Below are 14,694 nucleotides of genomic sequence, written 5' to 3'. Positions count from 1 at the left end.
TAGGTAATGAAGTAGAGAAAACAAAGTAGGTAAATAAATACCGAAAAAAGAGGTAAATAAACTAGAGAAACAATGGGTAAATAAATAGAGAAAAATAGGTAAATAAATAGATAAAGATAGGTAAATAAACTAGAGAAAAAATAGGTGTATACATAGAGAAAAATAGCTAAATAAATCAAGGAAAAAAGGTAAATAAAAATAGGTAAAGAAATTAGAGGAAAAAATAGGTAATTAAACAGAGAAAAAATACGTAAATAAATGAGAGAGAAAAATAGGTAAATATATAGAGAAAAATAGGGAAATAAATAGAGAAAATTAGGTAAATTATCTAGAGAAAAATAGGTGTATAAATATTATAAATACCTAAATAAATCAAAGAAAAAAGGTAAATAAAACAATAGGTAAATAAATTAAGGAAAAAATATGTAAATAAACAGAGAAAAAATAGGTAAATAAACTAGAGAAAAAAATAGGTGTATAAATAGAGAAAAATAGCTAAATAAATCAAAGAAAAAAAGGTAAAGAAAAAAATAGGTAAATAAATTAAGGAAAAAATAGGTAAATAAATTAGAGAAAAAAATAAATAAAGAAATAGTGGAAAATAGGTAATGAAGTAGAGAATACAAAGGAGGTAAATAAATACAGAAAATAGGTAAATAAATAGAGAAAAATAGGCAATGAAGTAGAGAAAACAAAGTAGGTAAATAAATACAGAAAAAAGAGGTAAATAAACTAGAGAAAAAATAGGTGTATAAATAGAGAAAAATAGGTAAATAAACCAAGGAAAAAAAGGTAACTAAAAAAATAGGTAAATAAATTAGAGGAAAAAATAGGTAATTAAACAGAGAAAAAATACGTAAATAAATGAGAGAGAAAAATAGGTAAATATATAGAGAAAAATAGGGAAATAAATAGAGAAAATTAGGTAAATTATCTAGAGAAAAAATAGGTGTATAAATATATATAAATACCTAAATAAATCAAAGAAAAAAGGTAAATAAAACAATAGGTAAATAAATTAAAGGAAAAAATATGTAAATAAACAGAGAAAAAATAGGTAAATAAACTAGAGAAAAAATAGGTGTATAAATAGAGAAAAATAGCTAAATAAATCAAAGAAAAAAAGGTAAAGAAAAAAATACGTAAATAAATTAAGGAAAAAATAGGTAAATAAATTAGAGAAAAAAATAAATAAAGAAATAGTGGAAAATAGGTAATGAAGTAGAGAATACAAAGGAGGTAAATAAATACAGAAAATAGGTAAATAAATAGAGAAAAATAGGTAAATAATTTAGAGAAAAAAATGGGCAAATAAATAGAGAAAAATAGGTAATGAAGTAGAGTAAACAAAGTAGGTAAATAAATACAGAAAAAAGAGGTAAATAACTAGAGAAAAAATAAGTGTATAAATTAGAGAAAGAAAGAGGTAAATAAATAGAAAAAAGTAAATGAATACAGAAAAAATTGGAAAATGAATAGAGAAAAAATAGGTAAATAAATAGAGAAAAAATAGGTAAATTATCTAGAGAAAAATAGGTAAATAAATAGAGAAAACAAAAGAGGTAAATAAATAGAGAAAAAATAGGTAAATAAATACAGAAAAATAGGTAAAGTAGGTAGAGAAAAAATAGGTGTATAAATAGAGAAAAATAGGTAAATAAACCAAAGGAAAAAAGGTAAATAAAAAATAGGTAAATAAATTGGAGGAAAAAATAGGTAAATAAACAGAGAAAAATAGGTAATGAAGTAGAGAAAACAAAGTTGGTAAATAAATACAGAAAAAAAGAGGTAAATAAACTAGTGAAAAAATAGATGTATAAATAGAGAAAAATAGCTAATTAAAAAAATAGGTATATAAATAGAGGGAAAAAAGGTAAATAAATTGAGAAAACAAAGGAGGTAAATAAATAGAGAAAAAATAGGTAAATAAATTAGAGAAAAATAGATAAATAAATTAGAGGAAAAAATAGGTAAATAAATTAGAGAAAAATAGATAAATAAATTAGAGGAAAAAATAGGTAAATAAACAGAGAAAAAATTTGTAAATAAATTAGAGAAAAAAATAGATAAAGAAATAGTGAAAAATAGGTAATGAAGTAGAGAATACAAAGGAGGTAAATAAATACAGAAAAAAGTGGTAAATAATTAGAGAAAAAATAGCTAAATAAATATAGAAAATATAGGTAAATTATCTAGAGAAAAAATAGGTAAATAAATAGAGAAAACAAAATAGGTAAATAAATAGAGACAACAAAAGAGGTAAATAAATACAGAAAAAAAAGTAAATTAGCTAGAGAAAAAATAGGTGTATAAATAGAGAAAAATAGGTAAATAAACAAAAGAAAAAAAGGTAACTAAAAATAGGTAAAGAAATTAAGGAAAAAATAGGTAAATAAATTAGAGAAAAAAATAAATAAAGAAATAGTGGAAAATAGGTAATGAAGTAGAGAAAACAAAGGAGGTAAATAAATACAGAAAATAGGTAAATAAATAGAGAAAAATAGGTAAATAATTTAGAGAAAAAAATAGGTAAATAAACAGAGAAAAAATTTGTAAATAAATTAGAGAAAAAAATAGATAAAGAAATAGTGAAAAATAGGTAATGAAGTAGAGAATACAAAGGAGGTAAATAAATACAGAAAAAAGTGGTAAATAATTAGAGAAAAAATAGGTAAATAAATATAGAAAAAATAGGTAAATAAATACAGAAAAATGGGAAAATTAGGTAGAGAAAAAATAGGTGTATAAATAGAGAAAAATAGGTAAATAAACCAAAGGAAAAAAGGTAAATATAAAATAGGTAAATAAATTAGAGGAACAAATAGGTAAATAAACAGAGAAAAATAGGTAATGAAGTAGAGAAAACAAAGTAGGTAAATAAATACCGAAAAAAGAGGTAAATAAACTAGAGAAACAATAGGTAAATAAATAGAGAAAAATAGGTAAATAAATAGATAAAGAAAGGTAAATAAACTAGAGAAAAAATAGGTAATGACGTAGAGAAAACAAACTAGGTAAATAAATAGAGAAAACAAAAGATGTAAATAACTATAGAAAAAATAGGTAAATAAATAGAGAAAAATAGGTAAATTATCTAGAGAAAAAATAGGTGTATAAATATATATAAATACCTAAATAAATCAAAGAAAAAAGGTAAATAAAACAATAGGTAAATAAATTAAAGGAAAAAATAGGTAAATAAATAGAGAAAAAAAGTTAAATAAATAGAGAAAATATAGGTGTATAAATTAGAGAAAGAAAGAGGTAAATAAATAGAAAAAAGTAAATGAATAGACAAAAAATTGGAAAATAAATAGAGAAAAAATAGGTAAAAGAATATAGAAAAAATAGGTAAAATATCTAGAGAAAAAATAGATAAATAAATAGAGAAAACAAAAGAGGTAAATAAATAGAGAAAAATAGGTAATGAAGTAGAGAAAACAAAGTAGGTAAATAAATACAGAAAAAAGAGGTAAATAAACTAGAGAAACAATAGGTAAATAAATAGAGAAAAATAGGTAAATAAATAGATAAAGATAGGTAAATAAACTAGAGAAAAAATAGGTGTATACATAGAGAAAAATAGCTAAATAAATCAAGGAAAAAAAGGTAAATAAAAAATAGGTAAAGAAATTAGAGGAAAAAAATAGGTAAATAAGCAGAGAAAAATTGGTAAATAAATTAAAAAAAAAATAGATAAAGGGATAGTGGAAAATAGGTAATGAAGTAGAGAATACAAAGGAGGTAAATAAATACAGAAAATAGGTAAATAAATCGAGAAAAATAGGTAAATAATTTAGAGAAAAAAATAGGCAAATAAATAGAGAAAAATAGGCAATGAAGTAGAGAAAACAAAGTAGGTAAATAAATACAGAAAAAAGAGGTAAATAAACTAGAGAAAAAATAGGTGTATAAATAGAGAAAAATAGGTAAATAAACCAAAGAAAAAAAGGTAACTAAAAAAATAGGTAAATAAATTAGAGGAAAAAATAGGTAATTAAACAGAGAAAAAATACGTAAATAAATGAGAGAGAAAAATAGGTAAATATATAGAGAAAAATAGGGAAATAAATAGAGAAAATTAGGTAAATTATCTAGAGAAAAAATAGGTGTATAAATAGAGAAAAATAGCTAAATAAATCAATGAAAAAAAGGTAAAGAAAAAAATACGTAAATAAATTAAGGAAAAAATAGGTAAATAAATTAGAGAAAAAAATAAATAAAGAAATAGTGGAAAATAGGTAATGAAGTAGAGAATACAAAGGAGGTAAATAAATAGAGAAAAAATAGGTAAATAAATACAGAAAAATAGGTAAAGTAGGTAGAGAAAAAATAGGTGTATAAATAGAGAAAAATAGGTAAATAAACCAAAGGAAAAAAGGTAAATAAAAAATAGGTAAATAAATTGGAGGAAAAAATAGGTAAATAAACAGAGAAAAATAGGTAATGAAGTAGAGAAAACAAAGTAGGTAAATAAATACAGAAAAAAAGAGGTAAATAAACTAGAGAAAAAATAGATGTATAAATAGAGAAAAATAGCTAATTAAAAAAATAGGTATATAAATAGAGGGAAAAAAGGTAAATAAATTGAGAAAACAAAGGAGGTAAATGAATAGAGAAAAAATAGGTAAATAAATTAGAGAAAAATAGATAAATAAATTAGAGGAAAAAATAGGTAAATAAATTAGAGAAAAATAGATAAATAAATTAGAGGAAAAAATAGGTAAATAAACAGAGAAAAAATTTGTAAATAAATTAGAGAAAAAAATAGATAAAGAAATAGTGAAAAATAGGTAATGAAGTAGAGAATACAAAGGAGGTAAATAAATACAGAAAAAAGTGGTAAAATAATTAGAGAAAAAATAGGTAAATAAATATAGAAAATATAGGTAAATTATCTAGAGAAAAAATAGGTAAATAAATAGAGAAAACAAAATAGGTAAATAAATAGAGACAACAAAAGAGGTAAATAAATACAGAAAAAAAAGTAAATTAGCTAGAGAAAAAATAGGTGTATAAATAGAGAAAAATAGGTAAATAAACAAAAGAAAAAAAGGTAACTAAAAAATAGGTAAAGAAATTAAGGAAAAAATAGGTAAATAAATTAGAGAAAAAAATAAATAAAGAAATAGTGGAAAATAGGTAATGAAGTAGAGAATACAAAGGAGGTAAATAAATACAGAAAATAGGTAAATAAATAGAGACAACAAAAGAGGTAAATAAATACAGAAAAAAAAGTAAATTAGCTAGAGAAAAAATAGGTGTATAAATAGAGAATAATAGGTAAATAAACAAAAGAAAAAAAGGTAACTAAAAAATAGGTAAAGAAATTAGAGGAAAAAATTGATAAAGAAATAGTGGGAAATAGGTAATGAAGTAGAGAATACAAAGGGGGTAAATAAATACAGAAAATAGGTAAATAAATAGAGAAAACAAAAGAGGTAAATAAATAGAGAAAAAATAGGTAAATAAATACAGAAAAATGGGAAAATTAGGTAGAGAAAAAATAGGTGTATAAATAGAGAAAAATAGGTAAATAAACCAAAGGAAAAAAGGTAAATATAAAATAGGTAAATAAATTAGAGGAACAAATAGGTAAATAAACAGAGAAAAATAGGTAATGAAGTAGAGAAAACAAAGTAGGTAAATAAATACCGAAAAAAGAGGTAAATAAACTAGAGAAACAATAGGTAAATAAATAGAGAAAAATAGGTAAATAAATAGATAAAGATAGGTAAATAAACTAGAGAAAAAATAGGTAATGACGTAGAGAAAACAAACTAGGTAAATAAATAGAGAAAACAAAAGAGGTAAATAACTATAGAAAAAATAGGTAAATAAATAGAGAAAACAAAGGAGGTAAATAAATAGAGAAAAAATAGGTAAATAAATAGAGAAAAATAGGTAAATTATCTAGAGAAAAAATAGGTGTATAAATATATATAAATACCTAAATAAATCAAAGAAAAAAGGTAAATAAAACAATAGGTAAATAAATTAAAGGAAAAAATAGGTAAATAAATAGAGAAAAAAAGTTAAATAAATAGAGAAAATATAGGTGTATAAATTAGAGAAAGAAAGAGGTAAATAAATAGAAAAAAGTAAATGAATAGACAAAAAATTGGAAAATAAATAGAGAAAAAATAGGTAAAAGAATATAGAAAAAATAGGTAAAATATCTAGAGAAAAAATAGATAAATAAATAGAGAAAACAAAAGAGGTAAATAAATAGAGAAAAATAGGTAATGAAGTAGAGAAAACAAAGTAGGTAAATAAATACAGAAAAAAGAGGTAAATAAACTAGAGAAACAATAGGTAAATAAATAGAGAAAAATAGGTAAATAAATAGATAAAGATAGGTAAATAAACTAGAAAAAAAATAGGTGTATACATAGAGAAAAATAGCTAAATAAATCAAGGAAAAAAAGGTAAATAAAAAATAGGTAAAGAAATTAGAGGAAAAAAATAGGTAAATAAGCAGAGAAAAATTGGTAAATAAATTAAAAAAAAAATAGATAAAGGGATAGTGGAAAATAGGTAATGAAGTAGAGAATACAAAGGAGGTAAATAAATACAGAAAATAGGTAAATAAATCGAGAAAAATAGGTAAATAATTTAGAGAAAAAAATAGGCAAATAAATAGAGAAAAATAGGCAATGAAGTAGAGAAAACAAAGTAGGTAAATAAATACAGAAAAATGAGGTAAATAAACTAGAGAAAAAATAGGTGTATAAATAGAGAAAAATAGCTAATTAAAAAAATAGGTATATAAATAGAGGGAAAAAAGGTAAATAAATTGAGAAAACTAAGGAGGTAAATAAATAGAGAAAAAATAGGTAAATAAATTAGAGAAAAAATAGATAAATAAATTAGAGGAAAAAATAGGTAAATAAACAGAGAAAAAATTTGTAAATAAATTAGAGAAAAAAATAGATAAAGAAATAGTGAAAAATAGGTAATAAAGTAAAGAATACAAAGGAGGTAACTAAATACAGAAAAAAGTGGTAAATAATTAGAGAAAAAATAGGTAAATAAATATAGAAAGTATAGGTAAATTATCTAGAGAAAAAATAGTTAAATAAATAGAGAAAACAAAATAGGTAAATAAATAGAGACAACAAAAGAGGTAAATAAATACAGAAAAATAGGTAAATTAGCTAGAGAAAAAATAGGTGTATAAATAGAGAAAAATAGGTAAATAAACCAAAGGAAAAAAGGTAAATATAAAATAGGTAAATAAATTAGAGGAACAAATAGGTAAATAAACAGAGAAAAATAGGTAAATAAATACAGAAAAATGGGAAAAGTAGGTAGAGAAAAAATAGGTGTATAAATAGAGAAAAATAGGTAAATAAACCAAAGGAAAAAAGGTAAATATAAAATAGGTAAATAAATTAGAGGAACAAATAGGTAAATAAACAGAGAAAAATAGGTAATGAAGTAGAGAAAACAAAGTAGGTAAATAAATACCGAAAAAAGAGGTAAATAAACTAGAGAAACAATAGGTAAATAAATAGAGAAAAATAGGTAAATAAATAGAGAAACAATAGGTAAATAAATAGAGAAAAATAGGTAAATAAATAGAGAAAAATAGGTAAATAAACTAGAGAAAAAATAGGTGTATACATAGAGAAAAATAGCTAAATAAATCAAGGAAAAAAAGGTAAATAAAAAATAGGTAAAGAAATTAGAGGAAAAAATAGGTAATTAAACAGAGAAAAAATACGTAAATAAATGAGAGAGAAAAATAGGTAAATATATAGAGAAAAATAGGGAAATAAATAGAGAAAATTAGGTAAATTATCTAGAGAAAAAATAGGTGTAGAAATATATATAAATACCTAAATAAATCAAAGAAAAAAGGTAAATAAAACAATAGGTAAATAAATTAAAGGAAAAAATATGTAAATAAACAGAGAAAAAATAGGTAAATAAACTAGAGAAAAATAGGTGTATAAATAGAGAAAAATAGCTAAATAAATCAAAGAAAAAAAGGTAAAGAAAAAAATAGGTAAATAAATTAAGGAAAAAATAGGTAAATAAATTAGAGAAAAAAATAAATAAAGAAATAGTGGAAAATAGGTAATGAAGTAGAGAATACAAAGGAGGTAAATAAATACAGAAAATAGGTAAATAAATAGAGAAAAATAGGCAATGAAGTAGAGAAAACAAAGTAGGTAAATAAATACAGAAAAAAGAGGTAAATAAACTAGAGAAAAAATAGGTGTATAAATAGAGAAAAATAGGTAAATAAACCAAAGAAAAAAAGGTAACTAAAAAAATAGGTAAATAAATTAGAGGAAAAAATAGGTAATTAAACAGAGAAAAAATACGTAAATAAATGAGAGAGAAAAATAGGTAAATATATAGAGAAAAATAGGGAAATAAATAGAGAAAATTAGGTAAATTATCTAGAGAAAAAATAGGTGTATAAATATATATAAATACCTAAATAAATCAAAGAAAAAAGGTAAATAAAACAATAGGTAAATAAATTAAAGGAAAAAATATGTAAATAAACAGAGAAAAAATAGGTAAATAAACTAGAGAAAAAATAGGTGTATAAATAGAGAAAAATAGCTAAATAAATCAAAGAAAAAAAGGTAAAGAAAAAAATAGGTAAATAAATTAAGGAAAAAATAGGTAAATAAATTGGAGGAAAAAATAGGTAAATAAACAGTGAAAAATAGGTAATGAAGTAGAGAAAACAAAGTAGGTAAATAAATACAGAAAAAAAGAGGTAAATAAACTAGAGAAAAAATAGGTGTATAAATAGAGAAAAATAGCTAATTAAAAAAATAGGTATATAAATTTTCGATGTTACGAGCCGGGGCTGCGGCAACGCGAGAGGCCGGCGAGAAGGGTATTTCCCAAGGAATATGGTTAACGAATTTGTTAGTAAGGTGCACGGACGAACCTGATGCGAAATCAGGGAGCCGCTTGGATTATTGACGGCGAGGACGAACCTGATGCGAAATCAGGGAGCCTCTAGGAATGGAGTCAAGCGCGGACGAACCTGATTTGAAATCAGGGAGCCGCAGGAGGGTGAAACGTCGTGAACGAACCCGATGCGAAATCGGGGTGTCACTAGGATGATGTTCACAGACGAACTCGACGCGAAGTCGAGGAGCTGTTAGGAGGTTGGATTATTCACAGACGAACCTGGTGCGAAACCAGGGAGCTGTTCGGAGGTTGGTAGACTTACAGACGAACCTGGTGCGAAACCAGGGAGCTGTAGGATACGGACGAACCTGATGCGAAATCAGGGAGCCGTAGGAGGGTTACACGTGGACGAACCCGATGCGAAATCGGGGAGCCACTAGGTTGGTAAAATTCCTTTATTTGGATGAAAGGTTGCTAACTAACCTGATGCTAGATCAGGGAGTCGCGGGAAATGTTATTAATGCCTCGTAACTCTTAATTTTTATTTGATACAACTCGAGCGGTAAAGTTGTATCAGTGGGTGAGCGCTACTAAGTTTAATAAGGATCGCTGGGTAAAAGATGGGTTTAACGAATCAACTCGATTTAGAAGTGAACACCATTCGTGTATTCAAGATTAGTTGGTACAAATGTGAATGTCGCGATTAAATAGTGTAATAAATGTGTGAAAATTACCACTAATTTGCTCGGTGTTGACGCACTGGCGATGCGGGGCGTACGAGCGGCTATTACAAAGTGTCCAATAGAATGTAAACCGAACTCGCGGATTCTATGGGATCAACTGTGATTCCGACAGAGACTTTAGCTCGATCTTACTGAATTCAACCGACTCGGTACGAGCGTGACACAACGTTACTCTACGCGTAACTGTACTGCTTTTAACCGCAGAGGGTAGAAACCAAAGGGTTTATATAGTCCCAAAAATGAGTGGGGATGCATTTGAAATTTCCATATAAGGAAATTCTTCGGGGTCGTCGTCGTGTCACTCCCGTTCCCATGGTCGTGATCCAGATGGTCGAGATCATGACCCCCCTTAGTGGTATGTGATAAGCAAAAGGATTTTTAGGGCGTTTTCCCTTCGTAGACGCGAGCTCGAAAAGTGGTTGAGAGCGGCGTATGGGGAAAGATCCACATACGTAACATCTCCCCCCGTAGACAAAACATCGCGATTCCCGCGATGCTTTTCAAAAGAAGGAAAAACGCCCCACAAATCCTTTTGTAAACAAGAGTGTGAGAAAGAATTGTCGGGTGTAGTGTAATGTAATGTGTACTTATCGCTAGGTGTTGCGGGGTGTAAAAGTTTAGTCGTCGCTGGGTATCACGTAGCCCAGCTCCAGCCAGTGGTCAACGACGTCTAGTGGAGGTTGTCCGGGTAGCCGGTTCTTTGAGTACGTAGACAGAGTCGCCTTTGTTAAATGTTGCTGGTCTTGCGTGAGCATCGTAATAATTTTTCGAACGAATTTTTGCTTTGTTTAGGTTATCGGAAGCTATATTACGAATATTAGTCATGTGTGTTATTAATTCTATTAAGTAGTCTCCAAACGACTTTAATTTTTCGCCAGTTGGGAAAGAACTTGGTTCTCGAGCTGGTTTTCCAAAGATTAATTCGTATGGGGTGAAATTCGTTGCTTCGTGAACGGATGTGTTATAAGAGAACATTGCAAACGGTATTAGTAAATCCCAGTCTTCGTAATTATCCATGTAATGCTTGAGATATTCGGTGAGTACAATGTGACTTCGTTCTAAAGATCCGTTGGTTTGTGGTCTATATCCCGAGGTTGTGATTTGTTTGATTTTAAATATTTCGGATAAATTTGTCATAAGTGTTCCGATGAAGCTAGTTCCTTTGTCTGTTAATATTGCGCGGGGTGTACCGTAGATTGCGATGAAATGTCTAGCGAACGCATCTGCAATTGTAGCAGCTCGAATATTAGGTATTGCTACAGCTACGCAATATTTCGTTAGATTATCTTGAATAGTGAGAATATGTCTGTTCCCGCTGGGTGTAATTGGTAAAGGTCCCACTGTATCCAAGGAAATTTTGTCGAAGGCTCCTATAGGTGTGTCGGTGATCAACATCGGCTGACGAGTTTTCGCTCGAACTAATTTCTGCTCTTGACAACTTTGACATCTTCGGATGTAGTCTTGAATGTCGTTGCGCATTTGTGGCCAATAGAATTTTGATCGGATGCGTTTGTAGGTCTTCGTTACTCCTTTGTGTCCTCCAATTAAACTGTCGTGAGCTTCGCAAATGATGTGCTGTCTGTCCTCTTCGGATGGTGTAGTGATGATACAGTTGCATAAAGTAATCTGTAGGCAGGTTCCTATGAAAACCTCTTCTAATATCTTGACGAATTCATTGGACGGTATTTTGTGAAGGTCTCCCGTGGCAGAAATTCGAAATGATTTAATCTGATTTTGATCCAGGGTGTGTTGAAGAGTTTTCAATCCGTTAAGCACGTCTACTCTTTTAATATTATCAAAGAAGTTATCCGAGACTATTATACTAAAGGTTTTAAATGATCCATTGTCGGTTGTTATCACCCGTCCCTTTTTCGGTTGAGCTGCTAAAAGATTCGGTTTATTAATCATTTCGGTGTCCAGCAATAATTTTCCAACTGGGTTTACTAAATTGCAATCGGCAGAAATGAAGTGTACGTAATGTCCTTCTTCAGCGGTAAAGGTGTTTGAAGAAATGATAATCTTATGTGGTTGGTCTAGCGGGATCTCTTCCAGATTGTCAAGGTCATTTGAATTCTCGGTGTCGGTAGTGAAGAATGGGTAAGGGTCAAGCGTGCGGTCGAAAACCCTTGATTGAGTTGACCTGCTGTCAGGTGGTTGTTCCACACTGACTTCGGTCGTGGCTCCTGCAGGTAGCTGGTTTATTGAGGGTTGTAAAGGTTCATCCATGACTTCTGTTGATACTTGTGGTGTACCAAATAAATCTTGTTGAATGTTTCTTGCATTTTCTATTACAGTATTTTCGGCCGGTTCCTCAAAGGATATCAGATCGTCAAATAAGGTCTGGTCCTTATCTAAAGGAACGATTTGAGTGGAGTTTGCTGCGGGCGAAAAAGTGTTTATGGTTTCCTGGCGTTCATCTGGCATGGTTACCTCTTGAGATAAGCTGGGAAAAGATCTGTTCTTGTGTATAATTGGAGAATGTTGAACGTTCCCACGTGCGGTGTCTTCTATCTCGTCTGAACTGCTACTTGTCTCCCGGTACTTAGGTCGGTTTTCCCTGTCGCGACGTAGCTGTCGTATACGGTGCCCAATTGTCTCGGTGTTAGCGTCTGTTTTCGGTATCTGGACTTTGAAGTCAGGATCCTGGAGTTCTCGTGGAATAAGTGGTAGGCAGGCAGAAGAGGGGTTGCGCGATAATGCGTCTGCGTTCTTATTCGTCTTTCCGGATTTGTGGACAACCTGGTACTCGTACTCCAAAAGTCGGAGTTTCCATTTCATTAGTCTAGAAGTGGGGTCTTTGACAGAGTGTAGCCATAACAGTGGTCTGTGATCTGTAACGAGGGTGAATGGGGTTCCATAGATATAAGGCCTGAAGTATCTTACGGCGTAAACCATGGCCAAACATTCCTTTTCAGTAGCTGAGTAGTTCTTCTCAGGTTTATTTAGGCTGCGGGATGCGTAGGCAATCGGCAGGTCGCTTCCTATGTCGCCTTGGCTAAGTACAGCTCCAATAGCGTAATCGGAGGCATCTGTTGTTACAATAAATGGTTTACTGAAATCTGGATATTGCAATATGGGTTGTTGACAAAGTTCGTTACGTAATTGCTTAAAACTTTGGTCTTGTTCTTCAGTCCATTTGAATTTGATGCCTTTTCCTAATAGGTTAATTAAAGGTTTTGCCTTTGTGGTGAAATTAGGTACGAATCTTCGGTAATATCCTACAAGTCCTAAGAATTGTTGAATGTTCTTCTGCGTTGTAGGTGTAGGAAAATCTTGAACAGCTTTTAGTTTCCTAGGATCGGGTCTTACTCCTTCCTTTGAAATAATGTGTCCAAGGTATGCAACTTCCTTTCGCAAGAATTGACATTTGTTGGTCTGCAGGGTTAATCCATGTTCTCGAAGGCGATTTAGCAACTTTTTGACTTTAATATTATGTTCCTGTAAGGATGATGCATAGATCACTATGTCATCCAAGTAGACAAAGAGGTCTGTTCCTTGAAGTCCAGTGAGTGCTTGATCCATGAGGCGTTGAAAGGTGGGTGGTGCATTCTTTAATCCGAAAGGCATTCGAGAGAATTCGTAATGTCCATTTGGAGTAGTGAATGCTGTTTTTGCTTTATCTTTCGGATCCATCTCTATTTGATGAAATCCACTAGCGAGATCAAAGACTGAAAAATATTTAGCTCCTCCTAGTCGATCTAAAATCTCTCGGTGATTTGAGGTAATGGATATTTATCAGAAATTGTTATTTCGTTGAGACCGCGGAAATCTATCACCAATCGCCAACGTTTTACTCCATTTTCATCTTCTTTCTTTGGTACGATCCATAAAGGTGAATTATATGGAGATTTAGAAGGTGTAATTATACCATTTGATAATAAGGCGCTGATTTGTTTTTGAATTTCCTTTTGATGAATGAGAGGATAGCGATATTGTCTCGTATTGATTGGAATATCGTTAGATGTATGAATTGAATGTTTAAAGTCGGAAGCCTTACCTAGTTTATCTCCAGGAAGATAAAATCGGTCAGGAAATTCTTTAACTAAATTTGTAACAAAATTAGTTCCTCCTTGTTCAAATGTTTGGTGTTTAGAGTTTCCAAGATTTTCTGTTTCTTATCTTCGTTAGTTTTAAAATTTAACGGGTGTTCTGCAGCTGAGTAAAAATCTTCATCTGATGAACTGAAGATATCAAACGGCTCCAATGTTTGCGGTTCTATCTCCACGTCTAGGGGTTCATCGCTGGTGTTTGTTGCCATAACGTAGCACTTTCCTTCACTGTTCTTTACAACTGCTTCCCCTATGTACAGATGTTCGAGGGTCTTGATACGTGGTAAATATCCTTCCCTAATCCTGGGGTTTGTTATTGTTATAGCAATCTGTTGCGACGTCCTAGGTTCAATACGATGTTTGGTAGACGTCGGTAGTTTGTTAGTTTGAGGTATGTCCTGATAATTTGAAAAACGTAGAGGTCGGGTAGGTTTATTTTTTAATACCAAAGTCCCATGGTAATAGGAATTTCGGCCTCCTCCTGTTTTAAAAATGGGCTTCCTATTAGTCCGTCTGCCTCTATTGCAAGCTCTTTTACCACATAGAAAAGTGCGGGAGCTTCGTGGATGTGAAGAATTGTTGTTCCTAATGTATGAATTGGATTAGTTGTAATTCCAGTTAATTCAATTTCTTCCCGAGAGTTTATCGTAGCATTTTCTCCCAGGGCGGTAATAACTACTAAATTTACGGATGCTCCGCCATCAATTAAGAATTCTCCCGTTCCTGACTCCAGTTCTGGAACCTTGGTTTTGATGCGTGGGGCAGGTGCTTCCTTGACGAGGTTTCCTCTTCGAAGCGGACTGTCCTTTGGCGAGCTTCTTTGTTTCCGCTCATCGTGTCGCCTATACGTTGAGCGCGATCGAAGTTTAAAGACTTGTTAGATTCGACAGATGAATCTCGCGAGTCTCGTTGATATCTCGGACTACGCGGATGTTTCCTACAGGATTTTCCGTCATGTCCGGTCGTACCGCAATGCCAGCAGTATAAACTCGGCTTGCGATTTTTATCGGGATTTTTTA

General features: G+C 29.9%; 1 long non-coding RNA gene across 1 annotated transcript; it reads left to right on the top strand.

The window, feature by feature from the left end:
* Positions 1 to 6,712: 6,712 nt before the first annotated feature.
* Positions 6,713 to 8,616, top strand: LOC143378053 (uncharacterized). Its single transcript, XR_013087483.1, has 2 exons — positions 6,713 to 7,527; positions 7,573 to 8,616. It is a non-coding gene; the product is annotated as an uncharacterized LOC143378053 (long non-coding RNA).
* Positions 8,617 to 14,694: the final 6,078 nt, after the last annotated feature.

The sequence above is a fragment of the Andrena cerasifolii genome, unplaced genomic scaffold (assembly GCF_050908995.1).
Source record: "Andrena cerasifolii isolate SP2316 unplaced genomic scaffold, iyAndCera1_principal scaffold0036, whole genome shotgun sequence".
Classification (NCBI taxonomy): Eukaryota; Metazoa; Arthropoda; class Insecta; order Hymenoptera; family Andrenidae; genus Andrena; species Andrena cerasifolii.
This window is presented reverse-complemented; position numbering and strand designations above follow the sequence as displayed.